At 40.8% G+C, this 10,818-nt stretch overlaps 1 pseudogene; it reads left to right on the forward strand.

Moving 5' to 3' along the window:
• The first annotated feature begins 3,315 nt into the window (after nucleotides 1–3,315).
• On the forward strand, nucleotides 3,316–6,264 carry LOC102480280 (heat shock protein HSP 90-alpha-like; annotated as a pseudogene).
• The last annotated feature ends 4,554 nt before the right edge of the window (nucleotides 6,265–10,818 follow it).

The following is a 10,818-nucleotide window of genomic DNA, read 5'->3' on the forward strand; positions in this document are numbered from 1 at the left end:
GAGAAAGAGAGAGAGAGAGAGAAAGTGAGAAAGCAAGCCACCAGGTCCAAGACTCCAACCACAGTGAACCACATGGGAGTCCAGCACTCCCAACCACCACATCACCTGCCGGCCCCCAACAATTTTTTTTAAATAAACAGATTTCACGTATTTGTCAAACCCACAGAACTGAAATAATAAAGAATTAATTTTTTTAAATAATTATTTTGTTTAACCTTATTTATTTATTTATTTTAACGTGACCAGAGAAGGACAGGGTGAGAGAGAGAGCGGGAAAGTAAGAAAACAAGCCAGGTCCAGAACTCGAACCGTGATCAGCCGTATGGGAGCCCAGCACCGTTAACCATGTCACCTGCCAGTCACAAGAATGAATTTAAATGTATGCAAGTAAAACAAACAAGAATTTTACCAGTAAGTCAGGATATCTCAAGATGGAACATATATGGTGAATTAATCACCCCCTGGGGGGTAATTTCTCACTTTCTGTCTCTATCTTTCTGGCAAGCACACATGTCCGATGGCAAAAAGAAATCTCTCATTATGAAAAAAAAAAAAAAAGAAGAAATTATAAGGTTGGGGCCAGCAGGTGACATGGAGGTTAAGGTGTTGGATCTCACATGGCCAGCTGCACAGTTTGAGTCCCACATCTGGTGGCTTGAAAAATCACACCAGACCCATGGGCATGCATGCCCAAAATCCCAAAAGGAGAATGGAGAAAATGGAGAAGGGACTGGGGTGTGGCCATGCCCCCTAGGGAGTGATTTCTCACTTTCCTTCTCTCTCTCACTCTTTCTCTCTCAGGGGCAAACACATCTGCCGTATTGTGCAAAAAAAAAAAAAAGAGAGAGAGAGAGATTATAAGGCTAAAGACACAAGGAACTGTACATAAACCTATACTTTAGTTGGTATATTTATTTCACATAGAGGTATGGTTTAACAGTCTAAAGCCTGCTTTACATGCACACTGCAGTTAAACAAATACATAAATAGGTGGTGGATAGTGGGTGACAGCTAGATTCCTCAGTGTTGAAGAGAAGAGTTACAGATAAGCAAGATGAAATGAAAAAACAGGCCCGGCTACAGTAGCAAATACTAGACACTGCTGCTTGGCTGTCTAAGGCCACATGGAAAGTCTGGATCACCACGAAAAAGAAAACCAGATATGGTGACACATACCTGCGGTCTCAGTTATTCATGAGGACTGGGACACACCAAGACCCTGTCTAAACCACCACATGCACACACAAAAAATGAACCCTGTGATACTGGAAAAGTTGGAGAAATGAGTATAAATTCATGTTATACATACACACACACACATACACACAGATGGACACAGAAGTGATTAGAGGTATGGATATAGAAGTGATTAGAGGTATGTGTATAAATTAGTATAAACCTGTTTCCTGTCTACACCCCGATAGAGCTTAGAAACAGTGACACCTACCAGCCATAAACACACTCAATGCCCAAATCTTAGTTTCTAAGTATCATTTCCCAATAAAAGAAAGTAAGACTCCTTGGAGAAATATCATATTCTATATCAGGGACAAGAAAACACAAGATGAGATTGGGGCATCTTGTTGAAAACAAGGAAATGCTACAAAATCAAAAGGATAAGGCATGTAATGGGAATGCAGGAATCAATCTGAAAATGCTCCCGATGGCCAAAGCGGGAAAATATTCAGCAAAAAAATATAGTGTGGGATTGGATTACCTTCCAAAGTACAAAATAAATAGAGTTCATACTGATGTAGTTAAATGATTGAATAAATTAGGGAAAGGAAACAAACCTTCCTTAGAGAAGAACTCAGTAAAATATGTAGATCTTTTTCCTTCCAAAAGTATGGGCTGGACTTCAGTGAATTATAACCAAGGAATAAAATATGAAAAAGGGGATATAGTAACTTTGCAAAGAAACCTGGCAAACACACTACCTTAACCGAATGCTCCCAGTTAGCCTCACCCAGCTTAGTATTACGTACCTCCTTATTAGCGGCGGACCCAGTTCACAGCAGTAGTTACTACATTCCTCACCACCACTCTCTCACCAAAATTTAACAAGAACAAAAAAGCCAGTTTCACAAGAATGTCCTTTATATGGCTGTAAATATTATGCATTCAATCTCAACTCATAAATACACAACTTTTTAATATTCTGTACATTGATAGGGTAAGGCGGCTGTCTCAGGGAAAAGCATGTGTACGACTGAGTTGCAAGCTGAACTAACCACTTGTTTATGGAACATTATTTTTCTTAAACAAACGACTGACAGACAAATGATTGTTATTTAATCTTGGGTTTCTGGCAGATATTTCCTTGAAAATAAACAGTGGGTAGACACAGTAAGGAGAAGAACTAGCAATATTTACTGCTATTAGTACAAAATTCGAGCTCTGAAAGAAATTAGAACTTTGTAAAACTTGTTTCTGCTACCATGGGCTTAAAAGCTTCCTTAGTCAAGAAGACTTTTCTGATGAGAATGGAGACGATATTAAACGCTAATCTTGAAAAGAGCCGGTGGCTTAAGCCCAGGAGGTGGTCGCGGTAGCTTTCCTTATAGTTAGCATCTGAGACCCATCCCTCATGTAGAAACGGGGTCATCATGTTGAGTGGACTGCTGGGCGGAAGGCCACTGCAGTTCCTGCCAGAAGAAGTCCAGAACATGCCACCACGCAAGCTGACCAGCCCACAGCTTGTCTACACCAGCTCCCTGGGTTACTGCTCAGGCAGGTTCAATAACGTGCTCATGCAGAGGCCTGTGGTGTGGGCAGGTTTGCAATTCCAGCATCTATATGTTACTTCCTTCTTCCTTTGTTTTTATTGGATATTATCTTTTATTTTTTAAAAGAATTATTTTGTTTAACTTCATTTATTTATTTATTTTAATCTGGCCAGAGAGGGAGAGAGAGAGAGAAAGTGAGAAAGCAAAACACCAGGTCTAGGACTTGAACCCCAGTTGGCCATGTGGGAGTCCAGCGCCCTTAACCATTACACCACCTATCAAACCCCAGATATTATCTTTTAAAACATCAAGATCATATGTTTGCTGTGAGAGACCATGGAGAATTTTCTTGAGAAAGATAAAGTTATCGTGAAATTCTTGAAGAACTCCATCCAATGCATCGAAGTTTTCAAAATGCTCCAGATTCACTGAGACCTGTTATACCCAAATGTTATGAAACACATTTCTATGATGGCTGAAGTTCTATGTTAATCTATGTGTTAACTCCTGTAATTAAAAGAGTTATCATAGAGTTGCTTCAGCATCTGGGTGCTGCTGCGACGCAGATACTGCTCAGTCCTTCGCCAAGATGCCTGAGGAAACCCAGACCTAAGACCAGCCCACAGAGGAGGAGGAAGTTGAGATGTTTGCCTTCCAGGCAGAAATTGCCCATTTGATGTCACTGATCATCAACACTTTCTACTCCAATAAAGAGTTCTTCCTGAGGGAGCTTATTTCAAATTCATCTGATGTGCTGGACAAAATCAGATATAAAAGCTTGACAGATCCCAGTAAACTAGATGCTGGGAAGGAGCTGCACATTAATCTCATTCCAAACAAACAAGATCGAGCCCTCACTATAATGGATACTGGGACTGGAATGATGCAGGCCAACGTGATCAATAACCTTTGGCATTATCGCCAAGTGGAGGACCAAAGCTTTCACGGAACCTTTGCAGGCTGGTGTAGATATCTCTATTGGTGTTGGTTTCTATTCTGCATATCTGAATACTGAGAAAGTGACTATGATCACCAAACATGATGATGAGCAGTATGCCTGGGAGTCCTCTGCAGGGGTCTCGTTTCCGGTTAGGACCGACACAGGTGAACTCATGAGACAAAGGTTATCCTGCATCTAAAAGAAGACCAAACTGAGTACCTGGAGGAAAGAATAATAAAGGAGATTTTGAAGAAACATTCTTAGTTTACTGACTATCCAATTACTCTTTTTTGTGGAGAAGGAGCGTGATCAAGAAACCAATGATGGGGACCAGCAGTTGGCATAATGGTTATGTCGCTAGACTCCCATGGAATCGACCACAGTTCGAGTCCCGGACCTGAAGGCTTATACTCACTCCGGGCACATGTGTATGCATGTCCAAGATCCTGAGAGGAGAAAGGAGAAGGGATTGTGACGTGGCCATCCCCCCTGGGGGGGTGATTTCTCACTTTCTGTCTCTCTGTCACTCTCTCTCTTTCTGGCCCCCTATAGCAAAAACCTCTCCAAAAAAAAAAAAAGAAAAGAAAAGAAAAAGAAAGAAATCAGGTGATGAGGCTGAAGAAAAGGAAGAGAAAGAAAGAGAAGAAAAGGAGTCTGATGACAAACCTGAAATAGAAGAAGGTGGTCCTGATGAAGAAGAAGAAAAGAAAGATGGTGACAAGAAGATGATGATTAAGGAAAAGTACATTGGTCAAAAAGAACTCAACAAAACAAAGCCTATTTGGACCAGAAATTCGGACGATATTACTAATGAAGAGTATGGAGAATCCTACAAGAGCTTGATCAATGACTGGAAAGATCACTTGGCAGGGAAGCACTTTTCAGTAGAAGAGTTGGAATTCAAAGCTCTTCTTTTCATTCCAAGACATGCTCCTTTTGACGTGTTTGAAAACAAGAAGAAAAAGAACAACATTAAATTGTATGTATGGGGGCCGGCAGCTGGCATGGTGGTTAAAGGCACTGGATTCCCACAAGCCCAACAATGGTTCGAGTCCTGGACCTGGCGGCTTGCTTTCTCACTTTCTCTCTCTCTCTCTCTCTCTCTCACTCTCTCACTCTCTCACTCTCTCACTCTGTCCCTCCCTGGTGAAATTTACACAAACAAATGGATAAATAATAAATAAAGTTAAATAAAATAATTCTTTTTTGTATGTATACAGAGTATTCATCATGGACAATTGTGAGGAGCTGATCCCTGAATATCTGAATTAGAGGGGTGGTAGACTCTGAGGACCTCCCTGTAAATATATTCCATGAGATGTTGCAACAAAATAAAATTCTGAAGGTTATCAGAATTTGGTCAAAAAATGCTTAGAACTCTTCACTGAACTGGCAGAAGATAAAGAGAACTACAAAAAGTTTTGTTTTGTTTTGTTTTGTATTGTTGGAGAGATTTTCGCTATAGGGCGCGTGCGCTCGCCAGACAGACAGAGAGAGACATAGAAACAGAAAGCGAGAAATCACCCCCCAGGGGGGATGGTCACGCCGCAATCCCTTCTCCTCCATTCTCCTCTCAGGATCTTGGGCACGCATGCACACGCGCCCAGCGTGAGTTTTAAGACACCAGGTCCGGGACGTGAACCGTGGTCGACTACATGGGAGTCCAGCGACATAGCCATTACGCTAACTGCTAGTCCCATTATAAGCAGTTTTCTAAAACTAGTAAGCTTAAAATTCATGAAGACTCTCAAAATCATAAGGAACTTTCAGAGCTGTTAAGATTTTACACATCTGCTTCTGGTGATGAGATGGTATCCCTGAGGGACTATTGCATCAGAATGAAGGAAAACCAGAAACGTATCTTTTACATCACAAGTGAGACCAAGGACCAGGTGACTAACTTGGCCTCTGTAGAACATCTTTGGAAGCATGGCTCAGAAATGATCTACATATGATCAAATCTATAGATGAGTACTGTGTCCAACAGCTTAAGGGATTTGAGGGGGAGACTTTAGTGTCAGTCACCAAAGAGGGTCTAGAACTTCCAGAAGATGAAAAAGAGAAACAGGAAGAAAGAAAAAAAAAAAAAAAAACACAGTTTGAAAACCTTTGCAAAATCATGAAAGATATCTTGGAGAAAAAAGTGGAGAAGGTAGTTGTCTCAAACCGGTTGGTAACATCCCCATGCTGCATTGTCACAAGCACATATGGCTGGACAGCAAATAGAGAGAGCTGTGAAAGCTCAAGCCTTAAAAGACAACTCCACAATGGGTTACATGGCTGCCAAGAAACACCCGGAGCTCAATCCTGATCATTTCATTATTGAAACCTTAAGGCAAAAGGCAGAAGCTAACAAGAACAACAAGTCTGTGAAGGATTTGGTCATCTTGCTTTATGAAACCACACTCCTGTCTTCTGGGTTTAGTCTGGAAGATTCCCAGACACTTGCTAACAGGATCTACAAGATGACAAAACTTGGCCTGGGTATTGAGATGACCCTACTGCTGATACCAATGCTGCTATGACTGAAGAACTGTACCCCTCAAAGGAAGTGATGACTCATCACGCATGTTAAGAAGTAGATTAAACTCTGCCTGAAGAATGACTTACATACGTGTTAGATACTTTATCTTCATTCCTTCTGATAACATATATTTTTTTCAATAATTTTTTTTCTTTATTTTTGGTTAACATTTTAAACATCTGTAAGGCATGACAGTAACTACATAAGGGGAAGGTAAGATTTCTTTCTACTTCTGGGGCCAGCAGGTGGTGTGGTGTTTAAGGGCACTGGACTCCTTCCTACATGGCCGACCATGGTTCGAGTCCCAAACCTGGCAGCTTGCTTTCTCACTTCCCCTCTGTCTGACTGTGTTCCTCTCTGTTCAAATTTAAATAAATAAATAAATAAAGTTAAATAAAATAATTATTTTTTAAAAGATTTATTTCTACTTCTAAGTGTCATACTGTGATACTTTAGGTACTAAAGCAGAGCTAGTACTGTTTTTCTAGCTTCACATCAGTCTGTTTTAATGGATCAAGGTAATAATGTTTGTTTTAAGATGTACAAAACCTAATGTTAACTTTGCAGGCTAACGTGATTAGCTATTCAAGCCAGATTTCTTAGTAGACCAAATCTTTTGTTGTTAAAGTGTTTTGAGATATACCTTGATGTTTAAGAGAATTATTATTTGTTAAAATGCTTTTCAGCTTAAAAAAAAGTTATCATTAAAAAAAAAAAAAAAAAAGCTATTCTTTGGCCAGCCAAGAGGTGTGGTGGTTAAGGTAATTTGACCTTATGTGTACAACTGTGTAATCTGAGTCCCAGACCCAGTGGCTTGAGAAACATGCCAGGCTTGTGTGCATGGATACCCAAAAATCACAGAAGGAAAATGAAAGTGGAGGGATTGTGGTGTGGCCATCCCTCCAGGGCATGCTTTCTCACTTTCACTCACTCTCTCTCTCTGGTAAGTGCGCATGCCCTATACCAAACTTTAAAAATAATAATTTTTTATTTTTATTTATTTTTTAGAGAGATTTTTGCTATAGGACACATGCACACGCCAGAGAGACACAGAGAGAAAGTGAGAAATCACCCCCTGGGGGAATGGCCAAGCTGCAATCCCTTCTCTCCTTCATTATCCTCTCAGGATCTTGGGGCACACACGCACACACACCGGGAGTGAATTTTAAGACGCCAGGTCCAGGACTGGAACTACAGTCAACTATGTGGGAGTCCAGTGACATAGACATTAACCATTATGCCATTTGCTGATCCTACAGGAGGGAAATTTTTAAAAGTAATTATTTATTTAATTTTATTTATTCATTCATTTATTTTAATTTGACCAGAGAGAGACAGAGATAGAGAAAAAGGGAAAGTGAGAAAGCAACCTGCCAGGTCCAGGGACTAGAACAGTGGTCAGCCATGTATGTGTGTCCAGAGCCTTAACCACCACACCACCTGCTGGTTCCTAGGAGGGAAATTTTTTTAAAAACTGTAAAATAATCCATCATCTAAGAAAATCAAAAATAACAAGTAATTAAATAACAACTTAATAATTAATAAGTAACTAAGTAATGAGTAAAGTAACTGAATAACAATAAGAAAATAGCCTAGTAAAACCACAAGTTATTTTATTAACTCTTTATGCTTTAAAACTATCCTTTGGGGCCAGCAGGTAGTGAAATGGTCAAGGTGGCTGAATTTCTACGCTTAAAAGCTATCCTTTGGGGCTTTTAAGGTAGTGAAATGGTCAAGGTGGCTGAATTTCCACATGGCCAACCTCACTTCAAGTTCCAGTGGTTTGAAAGTCATACCAAGCACTGGTGCATGCATGCCCAAGAGAACAGAGGAGAATGGATTGCAGCGTGGCCATCCGCCCCGGAGAGTAATTTCCCACTTTCCCTTTCCCTCTCTCTCTCTCTCTCTCTCTCCCCCTCTCTTCTCTGGTGAGCACACACACCCTATGGCCAGCAACATATAAAGAAAAAAAGAATTGTCCTTTGCTTTGAGCCTTCAGCCACAAACAGCTTAATCTTTGAGTATTTGCATCTCAGATAAGAATCCTATAACAACAGTTCTCAAATTTTTCTAAAACAGGTGGCTTAAAAATACTGAAATCATTTCTGTCACCTTTCCTAAGAACCTTTCCTAAGATTTTAACACAAAAAAGCATCTTTCTTTCCATTTGGATTAGAAGCCCACCATGATTTCTAACTGAATGGTCAAAACGATCTCCCAGGTTAGTGCTGAGCAAATAGCCCAAAGGTCAAATATGCTTTACCACTTTTTGTAAATCTGGTTTTACTGAAGCACAACCACAGTTATCTATTTACATATTAATGATAACTTCTTTCACAATAGAAAGATGGAGTTGACTAGTTCCAGTGGCATGTAAGATATCTGCTAACTGATCCTTTACATAAAACTCTTCAGACCTATGTCCTAGGTTATTAATTCAACTGAAGATAAGATGGGAACCATACTACAAGGAGATTGTATCACTGCTTTGGTGGGAATTAAACCTTCTTTAGGGATTCACACTAGGCCTTCCCTCTCACCGTTCACATCTAACTCACCGAGATTTTAAAAAAAAAAAAAGAAAGGACAACAAGAGGACAAACCTGTAGCCTGCTAGTTACATAAAGCTGGATCCTCTATGGCCAATGGCACAGTTTGAGTACCAGGCCCAGCTGTTTGAAAAACAAGTTGGGTACATGTGATGTGACTATTTCCTATGGGGATGTGCTTTCTCGCTTTCCCTCGCTTTCTCTGTCGCTCTCTCTCCCACAAGTATATATGTTCTCTGGTAAATTAAAAAAAAAAAAAAAAACTAAGAAATAATGGGACTCAGAGAGGACAAACCATGTTATGTTTCCCTAAAAAAGTTCCCGGTTTTATGCGTGATACAATATCATCCCTAGGAAACAAAGAAATGGTACAACAAAGAAATGTATATCTCCTCAATCAAAAAGGTAGATCATCAAAAAAAAAAAAGGTACATAATCAAGAAAGGTTATATAATATATCTAAATTTAGAAGTCCATATAATGGGCAAACACAGAAGTGTTCTCATTATAATTCACTACCAACATTTTTTTTTTTTTTAAAGATTTTCGCTATAGGGCACGTGCGCTCACCAGACAGACAGAGACACAGAGACCGAAAGCGAGAAATCACCCCCCAGGGAGCATGGTCACGCCGCAATCCCTTCTCCTCCATTCTCCTCTCGGGATCTTGGACACGCAAGCACACGCGCTCAGCGTGAGTTCTAAGCCACCGGGTCCGGGACGCGAACCGCGGTCGACTACGTGGGAATCCAGCGACATAGCCATTACGCTAACTGCTGGTTCTCACTATCAACATTATTAGCATTCTCCTGGAGGAACGTGCTAACCAATACAATTAGATAAGAAAAAAATTAAAGGTGAAAAATTTAGAGGGCCAGCAAGTGGTGTGGTGGTTAAGACAGCTGGATCCAGGATCAGCAGATGGTGTAGTGGTTATGACACTGGACTCCCATGTACTTGACTGCAGTTCAAGTCTTGGACCCAGCAGCTTAAACTTATACGGGGCATGTGTGCATACGTGCCCAAAATCCCAAGAGGAGACTGGAGAAGAAGGGATTGTGGCGTGGCCATACCCCCTGGGGGTAATTTCTCACTTTCTGTCTCTCTCTGTCTCTCCAGTGAGCACACATGCCCTATAGCAAAAATCTCTCTTAAAGAAAAAAAAGATGGCTGGATCCCAGGTGGGATCTAAATAAACTGCCTTAAATTACTTTCTTTACTTGTCTTTTAGGACATCTCATTGTTTTCCTCATGAGATGGTTAATATTTTCCTTATAAAATCTTCCTTGTCTCCCCAATCTCTTCATGTTTGAAATATTCTGAGGCTCAATCATTGAACCTATTTTTCCTATTTATTCTCACTGTCACCCAGACAGTTGGTTTTAAATAGTATCTATACAGGGCAGCCCCACAGTGCAGCGGTTAGGCACTGTGCTCTAACCACATGATGGTTAGAGCTTGATCCCACATTACTAACTACTGGTTGCATCCAGCCACAGCATCTTGAAAAATACACCAGGTGCACGTGCATACATGCCCCAAATCCTGATCAAAGAAATGGAGGAAAGACCTTGCAATATGACCACACCCCAATGGGGGGGGATACTTTCTCTCTCTCCCTCTCTGTACCTCTCTCTCTAGCTAGCACACACACACCCTTTGGCAATTTGAAATTTAAAAAGTATTTGTATGTGATAATTCCCAATTTTACTTCTCCCATCTGGATCTCTCAAACTCCAGACTCACATATTCACTTGACTGTCAACACCTCAAACTTAACAAACCAAAATCGGGTCCTGAACCAAGTCCCTCCAAATTTATTCCTTTTTTTTCTTTTTTGTGAGGTTTTTGCTATAGGGCATGTGCGCTTACCAGAAAGACAGAGAGAGACAGAGAGACAGAAAGAGAGAAATCCCCCACCAGGTGGATGGCCACACCGCAATCCCTTCTCCTCCTTTCTCCTCTCGGGATCTTGGACGGGGACACACACACACACACCCCCAGTGTGAGTTTAAGCCACCAGGTCCAGGACTCAAACTGCAGTCGACCACATGGGAGTCCAGCGACATAGCCATTATG

This window comes from Tupaia chinensis, unplaced genomic scaffold, assembly GCF_000334495.1.
Source record: "Tupaia chinensis unplaced genomic scaffold, TupChi_1.0 Scaffold145860_1, whole genome shotgun sequence".
Taxonomy (NCBI): Eukaryota; Metazoa; Chordata; class Mammalia; order Scandentia; family Tupaiidae; genus Tupaia; species Tupaia belangeri.